This window comes from Olea europaea, chromosome 19 (genome assembly GCF_002742605.1).
Source record: "Olea europaea var. sylvestris chromosome 19, O_europaea_v1, whole genome shotgun sequence".
NCBI lineage: Eukaryota > Viridiplantae > Streptophyta > Magnoliopsida > Lamiales > Oleaceae > Olea > Olea europaea.
In genome coordinates this window covers 1,274,590-1,296,703 of record NC_036255.1, presented here as the reverse complement: position 1 = coordinate 1,296,703, position 22,114 = coordinate 1,274,590, and positions in this window count along the sequence as shown.

The window sequence follows — 22,114 nt, the reverse complement described above, 5'->3', positions numbered from 1 at the left end:
AAATTCATTCAAATGACCGGTTCAATCGGAAATCGGCGAACCGAAAACGGAGTTTTCCGGTCACCTGAAAAAAAGAAAAAAGAAGAATATAAGTTGCAAACGAACCTTTCCTGAATCGCCCAAGTTACCAGAAAATCATCTATCAATTTATGTTTACTAGAAAAAATGAGAAAAGAATAAGCCTTATCATCTATTGGGAAGAAAGAAGGAACCGGGCGCTGCGCTTGTGATTGGTCTGAGACTTCAAAGATGCTTTCTACTTTCTAGGTAACTTACGGTTTAACCTCGGGAAAAAATCGCAAATTATTAAGTGGAAATTACACAATACCATACATTAAAAATTCTACATTCCAAAATCAGATGGAAAGTTTTACTATTCAAAAATCAGAAAACCTTAATTTTTTCACTTATTCTCTCTCTCTCTCTACATTTTTTCTCTAATAAATCAATTAATCCCAAATAATTCATTCTCTCTCGTTTCCCCATTTTTATTTTTTCTCCGGCGACCGATCAATCACTCCGGCGACACTGTGACGATGAAGCCATCACAGTGGAGTGAGTGTCACCTCCAGCAGCCTTTCCTCAGTTTCCATTCTTCTCTCCTTCTCCACCGTCATCTGTTCGGGAACCACCCTCACTAGCGGCGGCAAGGCAACAGTCGTTTGTTAAGTCTTCCTCATCCGGTTGCTAATGTAGATGGCGAGACACTGCGAGCAGCAAGACGGCGACGACGAGTGCTGTTGTCCGAATCTATAGCGGTGCCTCTGTTGGTGGTGGCGGCTAGCAGTGTCAGATCTACTGCTAGTGATGATTGATGGTTCATCTGACAATGAGGTACGATGGTGGGTGTCGAATCTGGGGCAGTGGCCGGTGGTGATTTGTAATATTATCCTAATTAATAATTCAAAAGTTAAACTTTCAGATTTGTGATTTCGATTTCTTGCTTTCTGCAATTCATTTTATTTCTTTATTGCGATGCATTTGTGTTGGGTTGGGGGTGAGTTTGTGTTTTGTTGTTGGGTTATGTTGATTGTGGTTGTGGCAGGGTTATGGTTCACGCAGTGGTGGGTGAAGGTGCTAGCGGTGGTCACAGGTGGTTTTGAGGTGGATTTTGTGGTAGTTTTTGGAGGTGGTTTGGTAGTGGTGACAGTGGTGGTCACGTGTGCGGTGTCAGGTGTGTTGGTGCTGCAACGATCCGTTAAGGTTGTTGCAAAGTCCAAGTCTGGTTGTGTGATGACATTATTTTGGTTGATTTTTGCGTTTGTGTGTTGTGTGGTTGTCGTGGTTGGCAATGTGGTGATATTTTTTTATGACGGTGGTGGCGACGGTCTGTGACCAACCATTTAGTTATTCATGACCAATTAATTAATTGTAATCTAAATATTCAATAATTTGTGAACAATTAATTTGAAAATTTATCACATACAAATAAACTGTGACTTGATTTGTGATCGATGAATTAATTGTGACCAATTAATTTGATAATTTGCAATGAATAAATGAGCTGTGACCAATAAAAGTTGATTCCGTGATCAATGAATAATCTGTGATCTATAAAAAAAAATTATTCGTGACCCAAAAATAATATGTGACATATAAAATTTTTTATTTGTGACCGAAAAAAAGTTGTGACCAATAAATTGATAAGTTGTGACTAAAAATTAATCGTGACCAATTAATCTAATAATTTGAAACGAATATATGAGTTGTGACCAATTAAAGTTTTGATTTTGTGACTAATGAATAATTTGTGATCTATAAAAAATTTTATTCGTGACCGAAAAATAATGTGACCTATAAAATTTTTGATTTGCGACCAAAAAATAAGTTGTGACTAATAAATTGATAAGTTGTGACTAGAAATTAATCCGTGACTAATTAATTTTTTGATTTATGACCGATGAACAAATTGTGACCTTCAAAAATTTTGAATTGTGATCGTAAAATAATTTGTGACATAAAATTTTTGATTTGTGACCAAAATTAATAAATTAGTAATTAAATTGTTAATTCATGACCAAATTGTATAGATCCGTGACCTAAATATATTAAATTAATAAAATAATTCAATCATAAATAAATTTAAATAAAAATCTGATTTTTGAATTATGAAACTTATTTTCTTAATTTTGAAATATACCATACTTAATTTCTAACTTATGAAATTTTCCTAATTATTAACCTATGGCCTTCATTGGCCCATTTAGTCTATGAAATCATTAATAACAAATTTCAAAAATTAAATAACTCTTAAATTTAATATATTTTTAAAGTATATATCTACATATAGTAATTTATTTTTAAATAGTACACATATATGCAATATTTTATTTTAATTAATTTAATTTCCAGGTTGACCCCGGTTCAATCACGATTCGAAACTTTAGCCCTTGACCTTTTTTTTCTCCGGGTCGATGGGCGGTTCGAGTTTTAAAACATTGAGTAAAACACACACACAAAAGTACATGTATAGCTATGTCTAAAAATACATAGATTTACGTTCAATAATTGTTTTAAATTTGTTTTGTTGACCCAAAAAATGCGCCAATAAAATCCCGACCTCATCCCCTCCATGTGGACATCACCTGCACACTGAGCATCTCGTTAGGAAGCAAAGTCCATCGGTCCAAAAAAAAGTCCGACGACCGTTTAAACTTCGACTATCAAGTCAACAGCCAAACGAGGAAAAAAGAATGTGTCAGAGAGTTAGAGGGGATTTGGATCGGGTTAAAGAACATACCTTAACATGAAATGGATTCATGTATATATATATATATATATATATATATATATATATATATATATAGAAAAATGAATGGGCCAAGTGTGCTAATGGGCCGAGTCCAGGCCCAATGGGAGGGCCCGGTATGAGATAATTTTATAGGTCTAACAATAGTCCCCAAGTCTGAATCGTACATTCATGTCCAGGTCGGATTTCGAAATATAAACTTTTGAAGACGATGCCACATCGTCCAATATGGAACCCCCTCTGTTCATCAAAGAGTTGTGTTGAATGGCACCAAAAATTCTTGCTTCCGGTAATGTAGGCCTATTTTCATATAGGTAAAATGTGTTGTACATGGCTGGTGATATATGAAGCAAAATAAAATGCTACATAAATTTTATAGAAGTGGATTAGAAACTTGTTAATGAAATATGAATCAATCACATCTTATGATTCTTATCAACGAATGCTAAGCCTTAAAATTCCAAATTTCATGTTAGAACAAAGGGAATTTTGAAGAATGTACATAAAAACAACTTTTAAGATAAATACTATCAATTAGTACCATATTAAAAGTAATTATAAGGAAATGATTTTCGTTGTAGTTGAGGATAAAATTGAAAAACACTGTCAGAAGCGGGATATGAACCCACGCCCACCACCACTCTCGGCTATACTGACTTCATGGTGGGTTGTGTTTTCATCTTTCTATTAAATATATATATTTTTTGGAAGACTATGCCTAGTCAATAATTAAGTTAAAATATCAAAATATGGCCCGTTTGATTCCTACTAATCCAAAAATGAGAATGAAAAATATAGTCGTTACGGGCCCCACACAATAGATTGAAAGTCAAATGTGGTAATTTGATGTGATGGGTAACGATCATATTTTTCATTTTGTCGCCAAAGAATGAGAATCAAACGAAGGCTATATTGCAAAGTTGATCAACTCCAGAGTCCCTTATTTTCAACTCCAAATTATAAAGGGAAATGTCATTTGTACATTCAACTCACGTATACATCATGCTTGACATCCTTTTTGTGTTTAAAAAAATTGATGTAGGAAAAACCCTTTTTTTTTTTTTTTTTTTTTTTTGAAATTGTCAAATGACACTGTCAAACTTGGTGAACATTCATTATAAAATGATCTTTTAGGATGAAACAATCTTGATAAGTGAGCAAATTAAGCCGCCGTTTGGCCCCATTATTTCAAATTTTAATGGGTGAAATAATAATTTTTTAGAAAATGTATGGTTGAAAAAAAAAAGGTTTTCGATTTATGTATAATATTATTTTATGAAAGATTTTGTGATTGAAAAAAATGAAAGAGAAAAATAAAAATTAATTTAATGGGGGGCCAAATGGGGGCTAAGTGCACGAGGCATTTTCTTCGATAGACTTGAGAGTAACTATAACTCAATCATCTTAGTTCTCGTAGTTGACTTATCTGTTAGTTCGTTTTATTTTACAATTGATAAAATGTACAATCAATTGTAGAAAATGTTGAAATTTTATAGAATTGTCCACACGATTCTATAATTATTTAGAAGCTGAAAAATATAAAAGTAGGGGAGAAAAATAACATAAGAATTTACATGAGAAATTCTAAAAATCGGAGAAAAACCAGTGGTTATCAATGACAAAGATCTTCAAATATATGAAAAATCTGTACAATTAAATGAAGTTTTCTCCACACACTCAAAATTTCTAAGCTCACCCCCAAAATATTAATACTGTATTAGACTACTCCCAAATCTTAGCCAATACTGTCCACAACTATTTTAAATCGACGCTTGGGGAAAGAATCGTTTTATAGAGATGCCAAAAAAGAGTCTCTTAATTTATAGTCAATGTGGGATTTGTTGGTTCCGAGCTTATATGTAAGTGGTAGGATAGTTGTTTGTTTATGTAATAACCAAAATAAAAATCTAACTCGCAGGAGCGTAGTTAGACTATAGTGTATATGATATGGAAATCAAATAAAACTTTAAACAAAGTGACAAGAAAATAAGGAGTAGAAACAAAAACAAGAAATCAAATCCAAGGCAAGTGAAGTCACTTTTTCCTTAAGACAATATTGCCTCGTTACGGTGCTCACGATTAACTACACTTGTCTCCCAAGATACAACGAATTTTTAATATCGTGGTTGCAGTACTTCAAATTACAAGAACCGACGGAATTTCCTCTCTACATATGATATTTTATGTAATGAAAAAGAATGAGAGATTTTGCAAGAGAAGAAGAGTACTCAATGTAAAATATGAGATGGTATGTACTTATGTACGTCCTAAAGGTCCTATTTATAGAGGTGGAAGGGTTGCAAATGAAGTGGTGTGGACCAAATCGTGCATCCTTTCCAAAGGAGACAATACTTCATTTTCACTAGCCTGTCGTCGTCCCCTCGCTCAAGGGAGAGGGTCATAATTTTAACAGATTTATGTCACTCACCTTTTGCTGGACTGTTGCTCAAGCGACTACCTCCTATCGCTCGAGCGATTAGCGAGCGACAGGCCAAGGCGAGAACATGCCGTTTCCCCTTTTCTTCCTTCCAACTTTGGACCGCAATTTCTCATTGATCCGAAATTGGTTTCGAGATTCCAAATATACCACGATATCTACTCAACGAGTAAAACAAGTTGCTCTATTTACTTTTGTAATTTGACCACTGGATCAAGTCTAAATATTCAATCAAATTTGACATGAAGTCACACCTTTTCGTTTTGGCTTTTCATACTTAACCAATTTTGTGGTTATTTTTCAACCAATTCCAACAATCCCCCACATCAATAAGAATTTGAGTTATGCATATGCAATGCGATGAGATGATACTTTGTAGAAAGAAAGGGGGAAAATTACATCAGGCGAGGTAGCTTCCGGCTTTGAACATTCCCTAATGAAATATTATCGGACTTACTTGGCTAACTGGTGAACTCTATGTCTTGAACCAATCAGTCGTTAGTGTAAGCCAAGACAACAATACTCACGCAATGTTTTTCCTGACTCCATTCATGGTTCTCATGACTTGGTTTGTTTTAGCCCTGAACCCATCTTGATTCTGCAAGTGTTTAGAGAATTTAAGCCCTGAAAATTCTCTTTGAAGCGGCCCCACTTCACACTCACATAGGTGATATCCTATTAAGAGTATTCTGCTCTACTCCACTTGATTTTAATCAAGATATAAGAATCATTAAAAGATGATTATAACCTCTTACAATTCTGTAGAAAGCACTTTTAATATCATAGGAATAGGTTAAGAATTTATTTCCTTAATGTTTCATGGAATCCTCATAACTTAATTGTCCTTTTAAACCAAGATCTTGGGATCTCCAGTCAACAAGGTAGGGTTACCATTATAAGGACTCTTACGTAGTATGCTTCAATCCCTTTCCTTTCGATAAGCAACGTACTTGATCTCTTGGCAAACCTTTCGTAAGTGGATCCGTAACATTCTCCTTTGATTTCACATAATCTATGGAGATAATGCCATTTGAGATCATTTGTTTAATGATATTATGTCTACAACGTATATGTCTAGACTTACCATTATATATGTTGTTTCTAGCCCCTTCCAATAGCCAATTGGTTATCACAATATATGCATATAACTGATACTGGCTTAGGCCAACATGGAATATTTTTCAAGAAATTTCGAAGCCATTCAGCTTTTTCCCTGATTTTATCTAAAGCAATAAACTTCGATTTCATAGTTGATTGGGCTATACATGTTTGTTTTGTTGATTTCCATAAAACATCAGCTCCATCAAGGGTAAATACATAACCACTTGTGGACTTGGAATCCTTCACATTGGATATCCAATTTGCATCATAATATCCTTCCAACACTACAGGATATTTTGAAAAATGTAATCCATAGGTCATAGTATATTTTAAATATCTAAGGACCCTTGTCAAAGCCACCCAATGATCATGGCCTAGATTATTCCTGAATCTACTAAGTTTATTCACAGTAAACGCAATATCGGGTCGATTACAATTCATAATATACATTAGACTGCCAATTATTTGTGAATATCTTAGTTGTGACACGCTTTCACCCTTGTTTCTGATCAAGTGTAGACTTGTATCAATTGAGGTGGTTTTCACAGGACTTTTTTCAAATATTTCAAACTTTTTATGTATTTTTTCAGCATAATGAGATTGGGAAAGTGTGATCCCTTCCAACGTTCTAGAGACATTTTCCCTAGTATTATATCTGCCACACCTGTGTCTTTCATGTCAAAATGTTTTGTTAGCATTTTCTTGTTGTTTAGCAACATTTTGTGACTATTGCCCATTATCAACTTGTCGTCTACATGTATACATACAATCACATAGGCATTTGATGTATTTTTCACATACACACACTTGTCACATTCATTTATCTTAAATCTGTTTGATAACATTGTCTTGTCAAACTTTTGGTGCCATTGTCTCGAAGCTTGTTTCAAGCTATAACAAGTTTAGAAACTTTATGGCTTTCACTTAATGATACAAATCCCTCAAGTTACTTCATGTATATCTCCTCTTCTAACTCACCATTTAGAAATGTCATTTTCACGTCCATTTGATGAATCTCAAGGTCACATATTGCTGCAATTGCAATTAATAACCTTATTGAAGTGGTTCTTGTCACGAGTGAGTATGTATCAAAGAAGTCAAATCCTTCCTTTTGCCTATATCTTTTGGCAACCATTCTAGCCTTATCAATGGATCCGTCCAGTTCCAATTTCTTTTTGAATATTCATTTGCATTCTAAAGGCTTATTCCGGGAGGTAAATCAACTAACTCCCATGTATGATTTTGCATTATGGAGTCTCTTGCTATTGATAGCTTCCTGCTAATGCGGTGTTTTCGGGGTGGACATTGCTTTCTCGAAAGTCTTTGGATAATTATCTACCATGCAGGTTAGAAAATCCTGACAGAATGAAGTGGATGTTCTAGCCCTCTTACTACACCTTGATTCTTCCTCATTTGAGAATCCATTTGTAGTTTCATTAGTTCTCTTGTTTGAACTAACCGTTTCCTTATCTTTGTAAGGAAATATATTTTCAAAGAATACTGCATTTCTCGATTCAATGATTGTTCCCTCATGCACATCTTGAATATCAAATTTGTTTACAAGGAATCGATATGCACTACTATTATTGGCTTATCCAACAAATATGTAGTCAATTGTTTTTGGACCAATTTTAATTTGCTTAGACTTAGGTACTTCAACATTTGCCAAACATTCCCACACTTTTAAGTGTTGGAAGGATGGAGAATGACCCTTCCATATTCATATGGACTCTTTTCCATTTTCTTTAGCGATATTCGATTGAGAAGGCTATTTGCTGTTAGAATAGTTGCCCCCCACAAGTTCTAAGGTAAACCCGAAGTAATTAACATCGCATTGATTCATCTCTTTGAGAGTTCGATTTTTGTGTTCTGCAACTCCATTCAATTGGGCAGAATATGGTGTCATTGTTTGATGAATAATTCCATGTTCGGAACAGAATTCTTCAAACGGCGTCCCATATTCACCTCCACGATCACTACGAATATTTTTAATTCGTTTATCAAGTTGTGTTTCAACTTCAACCTTATATTGTTTAAATGCGTCTAAAGCTCCGTCTTTACTTCTCAAAAGAAGGACATAGCAATACTTTGTACAATTGTTGTCAATTTTATCCCGCAAGTGAACGGATCGTAACAAGTAGTAAAGTGGACCTTTTGAGTCCGGATTATCGTTCCCATGAGAATTATACTTTAATACTCAATTTATTATTTCTAACTTCTATTTGACAAAAATAAAAAAAAATGATTAAATGAGATTTTTAAATCTAACTACTAAAAATTTCGTGATTGCAATAGAAAATTAGTGAGAATTCAATTAATAAATGAAGATTACAGTGGAACAAATTCACCTATTGGTTACCTTTACTTCTAATATCGAGATTCATAAAATTAGAGTAGTGTTCGGTCAAATTCTTCTATAGTATTCAATTTATCCTCTCGAGTTCTCATTAAGCTTATTTAAATAATTCAATTTCATATATCTATGCGAACCAACATTATTTAAACGAAATAACAGTTTTAAGAATTTATATATGACCGCAGCATTAATATAGGTACCTCTACACGTTATATTAATTTACCGAATTTTAAAATGTAGTCTAAATAAGAATCCGTATCTTTACGTAATTATTGTTCACAAAATCATTGAATAATTGGCCTGAAAATTCAAAGCATTAAAAACATAATTAAAATTCACACATAAAATATAAAAGAACAAGAATCTCAAATAAAAGAAATAAAGATTTCCAAATCAGTTACATTGTCCGCCCTAAAATTAAATTTAACTACGCATATTAATAAAGGAAAAACAAGATATTATCAAGAAATTCATCACTCGATTAATTGACGGAACGTGAATAATTTACGAAGTAAATCTGCCTTTTTCCTCATGTTACCGTCTGTGTCAATCTCCTTCTCTCTCTCTCTATGTTTCTGTGCGTGTAAATATTAATGGCAGAAAAGAAATTCCCAACGTGCGTGTCTCTGAAATTCTGGCAGCCTCAATTTCTATTTGTACATGTATATCTCTCAAGAAAATATTTAACAACCACCAAATTTGACTAAAGAAAAAGGGATTTTTTTTTCTTGCTTCGATTTTCGTGTGTGTATTCTATGATATTGGCTGCTCCTTCCAAAACTATCGATTTTTTCTGTGCGTTGATACATATATCAAACCTAGAGCCACAATTGTTGACTAAGAAAAAAGACTCTAAAAAGGACTCTCATTCTTTCTGCCAACTGGCCTGCAGCCACTTTAAAATTTTTAATTTATACATGCATGTAGAGGTCAAATCAGCCACCAATTGAAGTCATTTATAATTAAATTATTCTTCAAGTCCTCCATCTTTCAAGGTAATGCAATTCAATCCTTGAATCCTTTTATTCTTTCAACCCATGTCTTCTTTGATTCCATTCAAGTCCTTCACCTTCCAAAATATTTGATTTGACCTCCAAACATTTCAATCTTCGATTCATGGTCCGGATCAACTATTGAATTGTTACAACTTGGTCCCCAACTTTTAGATTTAGATCTTTTTTCGGGTTTTCCTCTCGTTTCTTCCACTTTCTTGTACCAATATTAACTTTTACCTATTCAATATCAATTGCAACAATTTAAACCATAATTTATCAGAGAAACACTAAATATTATCGCTTTAAGGCTTCAAATAAGTGTATAAAATACACTTATCAAATACCTCCAAACTTAAACATTTATTTTTCCTCAAACAAAACTATAACCTAAATAATAATTAACACACAAACAAGCAAAAATATTTGGTTGGACAATCTAGCTTCTTACTTTAGGATTCAAGATTTAAGTGTTAATTTCACAAACATGATTCAAAGTTACAACACCAAACTAATATTCACTCTTTCAATGCAAAATCGACGTATTTGTGTGAAGAATCAAATAATCAACCATGACTGTGCAAGTTGCTGAATCCACAACCTTCTATTGTCAAATATATCCTTACATCACTCGTAAGATCCACACACCCTCAAACTTATTCTTTTTCACTCTTTCTCAGTGTGTAATCTAAGTTTGAATATTTCATTACTATCCTCACTCTCTTGAGTTTTGGTGAACGTTACTAGTTACAAGTCAAGACTTCAATGAACAAAGAATTCTCCAATTATTTGATTGCTTCGACCTCCAAAACTTAACTAGCTAGTTATCTTGCATAAAAAGTCAAATTCCTTCAAATAAGTGTTAGGACTTAACCAAGGTATTTAGTGATTTTGCTCTTTTTATGCACTTGCTTTTCTGTTTTTCACAAATTTTTATTTTTTTACATTCTCTCCATTACGTTTTCTAGATGACCCCTGTAACGAACTTTAGGCTGATGACTCTCAAATCAGATGATTTTAGGACAAAGGTTTTAAACACCCTTACAGATTTAATGACCCGAGTAAAAAAGGCTTCAAAGAGAACAATTTTTTTTCTTTTTTTTTTTAAATACAACTTCATCTCTGATTACTTTCTAAATGACCCTTGTAATGAGCTTTAGGCCGATAACTTTCAAATCAGACGACTTTAGGGCACTGGATTTTAAGATACCCTTTTAGGTTCAATCACTTGAGTCTTAAAGGGTTCAGAGAGAAGTTTAAAATTTTCAAATGTATGTGCCTTGATTAGTGCATTATCCCTTATCACACACTTATTCAAACAAATTGACTTCTAACTTAAGACTTTCACAGAATTTTATCATGTTAGTCTATGACAATCCACACATAAGTTTTCACAGATGGAATCCAAATTCACATCCGCATCTTCCTACAACTGTAAAATCACTCCCAAACTGTACTAAATTTGGTCTAAGGATAAATAATTTAATATGGCCGAGGTAAAGCGTCTATGTCTCACTAGATCAACCTATCAAAAGCAAGAAACAATACGTTTAATCTCAATGTCAAATTCAATTCTAGTGCGCTTGTAGTATCAAATTTCGCAAGGTTGAGCTTCAATTAGTCTAGTATGCATCATATCCACAGTTCATAATTCAACACCAAATCTCAAATTAAATCATCATTGTCTGCCAGACTATTTAACCTACACAAGTACACAACTGAACAAAAGAGATTTTTTTTCTCTTTTTAAAATTTTTTGATTTTTTCCTTTTCTTTGCTTTTTTTTAAAACAAACACACAAAAACATAAAAATATACAAAAAACAAAAACTAAAAGTTTTTTCACCCCAAACTTAAAACTCACATTGTTCTTAATGTCATAAAGCATAAAAAAGCACATAAAAGGGGTAGGTAAGAAAAAGAAGAAGGTACTCTCCAAATTTTTCTGTTGAATGTGTGAGGCACTATGTGTGACCACTGGATAATATTCTTCATCATACTTTCCCTTAGATCTATGTTGGTTTGAGTGTTCCACGATGTCATGTTCCTAAAAAATCAAATTTGACAAATTAAATATTGGGAACAAGGGTTACTTAGCTCAAAAAATCAAAATAACCAACAATAAATTCAAGGGCCTAAGGGTAGAAGGGATATGGGTAATGATTTCTAAAAATTGAAAACATGCCAAAATCTAATGCAACCTAGTAAACAAAACAAAACTATATGCTATGCGATACGAAAAGCAAAATAAAAAGTTTGAAAATTGGGTTGCCTCTCAATAAGTGCTTCTTTAAAGTCAATATTCTGGTACAACTAGGTCAAGGCTTTCTTTGACGGTGGGAAAATCTTCCATGTAGTGCTTGATATGTTGGCCATATACTTTGAAAGTTCCATTTGTCTTGTGATGTAGTTCAACTGTGCCGTAGGGAAACACCTGGGAGACATTGAAAGAGCCGGACCATCTAGATTTCAATTTTCCTAGGAAGAGCTTAAGTCTGGAGTTGTATAAGAGGACTTGATCTCCCACTCTGAAAAATTGTTGCCTGATGTTCTTGTCATGCCATTGCTTCGACATTTCCTTGTAGATGGCTGCATTCTCATATGTTTCTTTTCTAAATCCCTCCAATTCATGTAGGTGTAGTGTTCTTGTTTCTCCAGCCTTTTCGAGGTCCATGTTTAACTGCTTCAATACCCAGTATGCTCTATGCTCAAACTCCACTGGTAGGTGATATGTTTTTCCAAAAACTAGTCAATATGGAGACATTCCAATAGGCGCCCATAAAGCATCGTCTAATTTATTTGACCAATCCTTACGAGATGCATTCACAGTGAGCTCCAGAATTCTTTTCAATTCTCTGTTCAAGGTTTCTACCTGTCTACTTGTCTGAGGGTGGTAAGGAGTGGCAATTCGCTGTTATACCTAGTACTTATGTAGCACTGCCTAGAATAATCGATTGTGGAGGTGAGTTCCACCATCACTTATTATGGCCCTAGGTGATCCATAGCGGTTAAAGATGTGTTTCTTTATGAAGTCCACCACTACCCTTACATCATTTGTAGGCAATGCTTTAGCTTCCACCCCTTTAGAGACATAATCCACTGCCACTAGGATGTACCGATTGTTGTAAGATGATGGAAGGGGACCCATAAAATCAACCCCCCCAGACATTAAATATTTCCACCTCCAAAATGTTGTTAAGTGGCATCCCGTGACGTTCTGATATGTTACTTATTTTCTAACACTTATCACATGACTTGCAAAAACTGTGGCAGTCCTTGAACAGTGTAGGCCAAAAGAAACCACATTGAAGCACCTTTGCTGCTGTTTTAGTGGGGCCAAAGTGTCCTCCATAAGCCGAAGCATAAACCCGTGAAAGGATAGGTTTCATCTCATCCTCTTGCACACATCTCCTAATAATCTGGTCTGCCCCTCTCCTGTATAAATTTGGATCATCCCAATAATAGAATTTCGCTTCATGAACAGTTTCTTCTTCTGCTGAAAGGTGAGATCAAGATTCATATAGCCACTAGCTAAGTAATTAACAATTTCTGCATACCACAGAGCCCTTTCTATCTGCAATAACTACTCATCTGGGAAGACTTCATTAATAACCACATCATCTGAATCATGCAATTGCTCGAGCCTTGATAAATGATCTGCTACCTGATTTTTTGTACCCTTTTTGTCGTGAATTTCAATGTTAAACTCTTGCAGTAACAAAACCCATCGAATCAACCTAGGTTTAGCATCTTTCTTCTCAAATAAATATTTTAATGCTGCACGGTCAGTGTAGACTATCACCTTTGAACCAATCAGATAGGAACGAAAATTGTTGAAGGCAAAGACCACTATTGGCATCTCTTTTTCTATTGTTGCATAGTTGATCTAAGCATTTGTCAAGGTTTTGCTGGCATAGTAGATTACATATAACACTTTTCCTTTATGCTGGCCAAGAATAGCTCCCACTGCAAACTCACTAGTGTCACACATAAGTTCGAAAGGTGGATCCCAATCAGGTGCTACTATTACGGGTGCAGAAGTTAACTTTTCTTTCAAAGTATTAAAGGCGTTTAAGTACTCATCAGAAAAGTGAAATGGCACATCCTTCTCCAATAGATTATATAGAGGTTTTGTAATTTTTAAGAAATCCTTAATGAACCTTCTGTAAAACCCTGCATGTCCTAAAAAACTTCTAATTTCCTTAACTGAATTACGAGGCTTCAATTTTTCAATCACTTGTATTTTGGCTTTGTCAACTTCAATGCCCTTTGAGGAAATCCTGTGGCCGAGCACTATCCCCTCCTTTACCATAAAGTGACACTTTTCCCAATTGAGCACCAAATTCTTCTCTTCGCATCTTTGCAATACAAGAGACAACCGATCCAAGCAGTCATCAAATGAATCTCCAAACAGAGAAAAATCATCCATGAAAACCTCAATGTACTTTTCTACCATGTCAGAAAAGATAGAAATCATGCACCATTGAAAGGTTACAAGTGCGTTGCATAGATCAAAAGGCATCCTTCTAAACGTAAAAGTTCAATAAGGACATGTAAATGTTGTTTTCTCTTGATTTTCTGGAGCAATAACTATCTAATTGTACTCTAAATATCCATACAGAAAGCAGTAATGAGAATGACCTATTAACCTCTCTAACATCTAATCAATGAAGGACACTAGGAAGTGATCCCTTCTAGTAGCATTATTCAACCTCCGATAATCTATACATACACTCCACCCTGTCACTAACCGTGTTGGTATCAGTTCGTTGTTCTCATTCTTCTCCACTGCGATTTCACCCTTTTTAGGCACAACATGTACTGGACTCACCCATGAACTGTCGGATACGGGGATAAATTATTCCTGTATCCAGCAATTTCAGCACTTCTTTTCTCACCACTTCCTTCAAGATGGGATTTAATCTTCGTTGTCCTTCCACTGATGGCCTTGACCCATTCTTCATTAAAATCTTGTGCATGCAAAGAGTTGGACTGATCCCTCTGATGTCAGCTATTGTCCATCCAATTGTTGTTTTGTGCTGCCTGAGTACCTCCAATAATTTATTCTCCTCTTCCCTTGTCATGTCATTTACAATTATTACTAGAAGTGTTGTAGATTCTCCCAAATATGCATAACGAAGATTTTAAGGCAAGGGCTTTAGTTCAAGAGTGGGTGCATTTTCCATTGAAGGTACTGGGAGTGAAGGGTTGTCGCCAAGAGATTCATACTGCCAATGTCTCATTCATATTGGCTGCTCGACCAAGTTGATAACACATTCAGCTTTTCTCTCATTTGTTACTTTCGGTTGCGCAAGTTCTACCTCACAAAGATTTGTGTGATGCTCTGTCTCAAATGTATTTGCCACAAGCTCTTTAAGAACATCTATTTGGCAACAAGTGTCAGATGTCAATGGATGTTTCATTATCTTGAATACATTGAATATGACTTGCTCATTGTCCATCGAAGAATCATCTTTCCATCATAAACATCAATAAGTGCTTTTCTGGTAGCTAAGAAAGGTCTTCCCAATATCAAAGTAATGTTTGAATCCTCCTTCATGTCCAAAATAATGAAGTCAGCCAGAAAAATGAATTTGTCAACTTTGACTAACACATCTTCAATAATCCCCTTCGGTTGTTTGATCGATCTGTCAGCCAGTTGCAAAGAGATAGTTGTAGGTTTTGCTTCTCCTAATCCAAGAGACCTGTAAACAAAGAGAGGTATCAAATTAACACTGGCACCTAAATCTTATAAAGAATGTTAAAAATAATTAGAACCAATTGTGCAAGGTATCGCGAAACTCCCTGAATCTTTTAGTTTATGGGGTAGGTTCTTCAATAGAATTGCACTGCACTCCTCATTCAGGCAGATAGTCTCATGTTCTTCCAGCTTCTGTTTGTTAGACAAGATTTCCTTCAAGAATTTTGCATAGCTGGGCATTTTGGGCTATTGCATCCGCAAATGGAATATTTATGTGCAGTTTCTTGAGAATCTCCACAAACTTGGCAAATTGCTTGTCCAACTTCTTTCTCTATAGCCTTTGAGGAAAGGGAATTAGTGGCATATAAGCTTTCAGGGGGCTTGGTACTCTAACTATGGATGTTTCTTTCCTTTCGTCTTTCTCATTAGTTAGTGGTTCAGACTCTGCTTCTTTCTCAGCCTCTTGAACTATTACTTCTTTATCTTTTCTCTCTGGTCTCTTCACATGTATCTCTAGAAGTTGTACCCCACTTCTGGTTGTAATAGCTTGTACTTGCTCTTTTGGATTTACCATTATGTTGCCTGGCAATGTCCCTTGTGGGCATTCTGTAAGCTGTTGAGCTATCTGTCCAATTTGAGTTTTCAGTTTCTTGATGGATGCTTGTTGATTCTGAAAGTTCGTGTCACCTTGTCTATCTTTTGCATGTATTGGTTGAACATCTCCCCCAAACTTGGTTCTTTCTCGAGCTGGTTATTGTTTGGACTGCTCCCTTGCTGATTATCCGACCATCTGAAATTTGGGTATTGCCTCCATTCTGGGTTATATGTTTGTGAAAAGAGATTAAAATTTCGAAAGCCATTTTGAATGAAGTTGACTTGCTCCTCCCAAAATCCCTTAAATGTGCAATTTTCTGTTAGATGATTAGTCTCGCAGTTTTTGCATGATGGACATGCTATCACTGCATGTGCTCCTTTTGTTTGTGACTTCACCAATAACTCTACTTGTTTTCGTCAATGCTGCTATTTAGGCATTGGTAGATGCTGTGCTGTCTAATTCATATATTTTCGCTGCTTCTGGAGGCACCACTCTTTCTGATGAAAACATGGAATGAGTAGTAACAATCAACTCAAATAAATCTATACATTGTTGCACTGATTTCCCTATGATCGATCCGCCTGTAGAGGAATCCACTTGAGATTTGAGTAGTGGTGAAAGTCCCGTTTAGAAATATTGCACTTGATTTCCATTAGTATCCCATGATTTGGACACTTCCTCATCAACTCCTTAAATCTATTCTATGCTTCGTGATAGCTCTTCCCATCTTTCTGTTGAAATGTTTGAATTTTCAGTCTGATTTTTGCTACTTTAGCTGGTGGAAAGAACTTATTGCAAATTTCCTGGTCAGTTTCTTCCATGTGATAATACTTCCATCCAGTTCAGCATCCAGCCATTCTAATGGTGCATCACTCAGTGTGTATGGGAATAATCGCAGCTTGATGACGTCCTCATTAACCCCAGGAGCATGACAATTTTGGCAATTCCTGAAAAACTTTGAGATATGTGTGTTTGGATTCTCATGAGGTAACCCGTGGAATTGCAGAGTGTTGCTCATCAAATTAATCCAATCAGCCCGTATCTAGAAGTTATTTACCCCAAAATCTAGATATACTACGCTGGACCGTGCGGGTGCTGCTATAGGCATCAAAAACATAGAAACTATTAAGTCCCCTTCATTTACTTCTCTTTGTTCTTGCTGTTGATCTCTCGCGGCCATTTGTCCAATTGGCTGTATAGGGATAGGATTGTTTAGATTGTCAGCCATTTGATATTGCTATTTTTGTTTGTATTCCCTGCATCTTCGTCTGAAGGTACATTCTATTTCCGAATCAAACGGTTCAAGATTATTGCGTTGGGCACGGAGCATACAACGAACACAGTTTTCTGTAAATAAAAAAAATAAGCAAATCAAATAACAATTTAAAATAAGATAAAAAAATAAAATAAAATAAATAAATTAAGACTAAAAGTAATAGTCCTTGACAACGACTCCAAAAACTTGTTGTCAATTTTATCCCGCAAGTAGACGGATCGTAACAAGTAGTAAAGTAGACTTTTTGAGTTCGGATTATCGTTCCCACGAGGACTATAGTTTAATACTCAATTTATTATTTCTAATTTCTATTTGACAAAAAAAATGATTGAATGTGATTTTTAAATCTAACTACTAAAAATTTCATGACTGGAACAGAAAATTAGTGAGAATTCAATTAATAAATGAAGATTAGGACAAAACAAATTCACCTATTGGTTACCTTTACTTCTAATATCGAGATTCATAAAATTAAAGGAGTGTTCGGTCAAATTCTTCTATAGTATTCAATTTACCCCTCTCGAGTTCTCATTGAACCTATTTAAATAATTCAATTCTATATCTCTATGCGAACCAACATAATTTAAACGTAATAATAGTTCTAAGAATTCCTATATGACCGCAACAATTAATATAGGTATCTCTACACGTTTTATTAATTTACCGAATTTTAATATGTGACCTAAAGAATCAACATCTCTACGTAATTATTGCTCACGAAATCATTGAATAATTGGCCTGAAAATTCAAAACATTAAAAACATAATTAAAATCCACACATAAAATATAAAAGAACAAGAATCTCAAATAAAAAATATAAAGGTTCCCAAATCAGTTCCATTGTTCGCCCTAAAAAAAAAGATATTATCAAGAAATTTATTACCCGATTAATTGATGAAACGTGAATAATTTGCAAAATAAATCTGTCTTTTTCTCGTGTTACCATCTGTGTCAATCTCCTTTTCTCTCTCTCTTGATTTTTGTGCGTGTAAATATTAATGGCAAAAAATAAATTCCCAACGTCATATCTTTGAAATTCTGAGAGCCTCAATTTCTGTTTGTACGTATATATCTCTCAAGAAAATATTTCCCAACCATCAAATTTTATTGTAAGAATGAATGAAAAATATAGCCGTTATGAGACCCACACAAAAAATAAAAATTCAAATGTGGTAGCTTGATGTGATGAATAACGGTCATATTTTTCATTTTTGTGACAAAAGAATGGGAATCAAACGGGGCTTATATATCAAAACCTAGAGGCACAATTGTTGACTAAGAAAAAAGACTCTAAAAAGGACTCTCATTCTTTCTGCCAACCGGCCTGCAGCCACTTTAATAAGAATTTTAAGTCATTCATGCATGTAGAGGTCAAATCAGCCACCAATTGAAGCCATTTATAGTTAAATTATTCTCCAAGTCCTCCATCTTTCAAGGTAATGCAATTCAATCCTTGAATCATTTTATTCTTGCAACTCATGTCTTCTTTGATTCAATTCAAGTTCTTCACCTTTCAAAATATTCAATTTGACCTCCAAACATTTCAATCTTCGATTCATGGTCCGGATTAACTATTGAATTGTTACAACTTGGTCCCCAACTTTTGGATTTCGCTATTTTTTCGGGTTTTCCTCTCGTTTCTTCCACTTTCTTGTACCAATATTGACTTTTACCTATTCAACATCAATTGCAACAATTTAGACTATACTTTATCAGAGAAACACTAAATATTATCGAAATAAGTATATAAAATACACTTATCAACAATCGTCGATAAAAGTTACAAACTATTTCTTTCCACCTCTAGTTTAAACGAATTTCAAGTCACATATATCATTGTGAATTAATTCTAGAGGTACCGTGTTCCTTTGAACCGAATGGAACGATGTCTTAGCCAGTTTTGCTTCAACACATGCTTCGCATTTATGATTAGGATCAATTTCATGCGCTGAAATTAAATTTTGATTCATAAGTTTGTGCAACGAAAGATAGTTTGCATGTCCTAATCGATTATGCCACATGTAAGACAACTCAAGCAAGTAAATAGAACTTGTAGTTTTATTAATGTCTTGTTTTGGTACAATAATAAAAACGTTCAACTTGAACATTTCATCACTCATGTATCCTTTCCCTACATACGTCTCATTCTTAGACAACATGAATTTATCGAATACAAATACAAATTTAAAACCATTTTTACTCAGAAGAGACCGGACACAAGATTCTTCCGAATATCCGACACATGTATGACGTTGTTGAGGACTAGCTCTTTCCCAGATGTCATCTTTAGAGTGATCTTGCCTTTTTCTTCAATTTTGGAACTTGCACAATTTTCCATAAAATGTTGTTCCCCTCTCAATTCTTGATAGTTGGAGAACAATGACTTATCTGCACAAACATGACGGGTTGCATCGGTATCAACCCACCATTCCCTTGAGCTTCCAATCATGTTGCACTAGGACACAATTGCAGATAACTTCATTTCTTGTATCCTTCGGACAGGTTGTCATTTTCAACCATATTGACTTGTGCATTCTTCCTTGGCCTTCGACACTCTCTTGAACGATGCCCGACCTTTCCACAATTATAGCACTTACCTTTGAACTTTTTCGCATTCTTGGAGTTATCCTTACGCAGTGCATCGCTCGACATTTTTCGTTTCTTGTTCAAAGGCTTTTGTTCAACAAAGTTTGCTCTGAGTTAATCAATAGGCTTCCTTTCATTCTTCCTATTGTTTTCCTCAATTCTGAAGAGAACGATCAATTCTTCCAAATTCTTCTCCTTATGTTTGTGCTTGAGATAATTTTTAAAGTCTCTCCACATAGGAGGGAGTTTTTCGATGATGGCAGCCACTTGAAAGGATTCGCTTAGTTCTATCTTTTTGACATGTATATCGTGCAAAAGAACTCGTATTTCTTGCACTTGACTTATCACAGTTTTGGTATCTACCATCTTGTAGTCCAAAAATTTGCCAACAATGAACTTTTTAGTTTCAGCATCCTAGGTCTTGTATTTTGTTCCTAGTGAATCTCATAGATCCTTTACCGAGTCATTTGAACTATACACTCCATATAGCGTATTGTCCAATCCATTCAATGTGTAGTTTTTGCATAGAAAATTCAAGTGCTTTGTTAGGCAACTTGTTGTTAAACGACCTCCCTTAAACTATGATGTTACTCGATTTTATTTTTCAGTCGGCTTAGCTAAATGACTGAATGGGAATCCAACACCAATTTCAAGACCACACGACCTAAAGGTTAATTAGGCCACTCGAAGCAACATAAATAATTTAGTGTTGCTCGTGGCCCAATCCACTTCCTTGGGATGGTCATTAATTGAGAGAACAACTTGTGAGCCCATTTAACTATCTCTTGGGGCCTCTAACTTGACTTATTGGTTAACCTACCTATACTTACCTTATTTAGGCCATTTGGTTCCAAGATAAATTGGTCTCTTTCTCTTTAAGTGAGAGACGACTCACTGTCTCTCTCTCTCGACCACTTTTTACGTGTTCCTCTTCCTCTACTCTTTCTGCCTCTTTGTAGCTACTACCTTAGTGGTGATATTGTGTGAGATTTCTTGCACCTTTGTGGTCTCCTAAGTGATATATCTCATTGACAATCGGAAGTGGAAGCTTGGCATTGTCTTGGGTCATTGTTGTCGGCTTGTGGTTGTTGGAAGTGGATAAAAACTTAGCCTTGGTTATCTTTGGTGTTCAATATATCTTCTACATCTGGTATCAAAGCGTGGGTTACCATTATCTTGCGAAAGTCGGTTCAAAATTGGAAAAAATCAACATCTCTTTCAATCTGATCGGATCCGAAATCTTCAATTACTTCCAAATCGGACCTCCACTGGACGAATAGAGGCCAGATCCACGACAAACAGGTCGAGGCGCCCCGGTGGTGGTGGCGCGTGGGGAAGGCGACGGTAGCACGTGGGCGACCCTGCAGCGTGATTTTTTCTGCCATTTCATTTATTTAATTCTCCTGAACATTTTGATGTGTTTGGTTTAGTGTTTCAGGTTGCGCAGGAAAAGTTGGACGATTTTTTCCCTAACCTTGATCTTCATTTGTTGCTGATTGAAACTGTTATATTTGCTGAATCTTTAGGGCGAATAGTGGTGGCCCTAAAGTAGCAAATTCGCATCTCTCCACGTTACGGACTCGGATATGTTCGCTCGGGTAAATTGGCTAAAACCTTTAAATTTTTGCACTAGCAGATCATCGAGTGGGGTGATCATTAGGATTGCGGGTTATCATTGCTTGGCAACCATTGCTTGTGCTAGAAATTTAGGGTTACTTGCTCTTAATTGTTTGATTGAGTATTGTCTTTTGGTTAAATCGGTATTTAGTTCTTAGTGATATACTTGCTATGAAACTAGTTATTTGTTAGACATAACTTTTGTTGCATTGTTATTTCCCCTGCTTATTAATTCCGTTAGAATTACTGTGACCTTACCCGTTCGAACATTCCCTTGATCTAAGACCGTGAATCTTACAAAACCCTGAAAATCTAGAACAATGTATACTGTATGTGACCTTAGACTATTTTGTGCGGTTTGATTGTATTTTGTGCATTCTTTGATTGTTGTGTGAAGATGACAACTCACAACTTTGATTTGGAGATTTTTAACGGAAAAATGTGATTTTCCTATCTGGCAACAAAAAATGAATGCTATTTTGGTCCTACAAAAATTTTAAAAACCATCGAAGGTAATTTTTCAACTGATTTTTCAAAAGAACAAAAAGAAGAAGCGATGATCTTGTTTATACCTCAATCATTTTACACTTGTCTGAAATCGTTTTAAGAAAGGTGGGTAAACTGAAACCACTAAAGAACTTTGGAAAAAGTTGGAAGACCTATATTTGCTTAAATCTACACCTAAAAAACTTTACCTACTTGAAC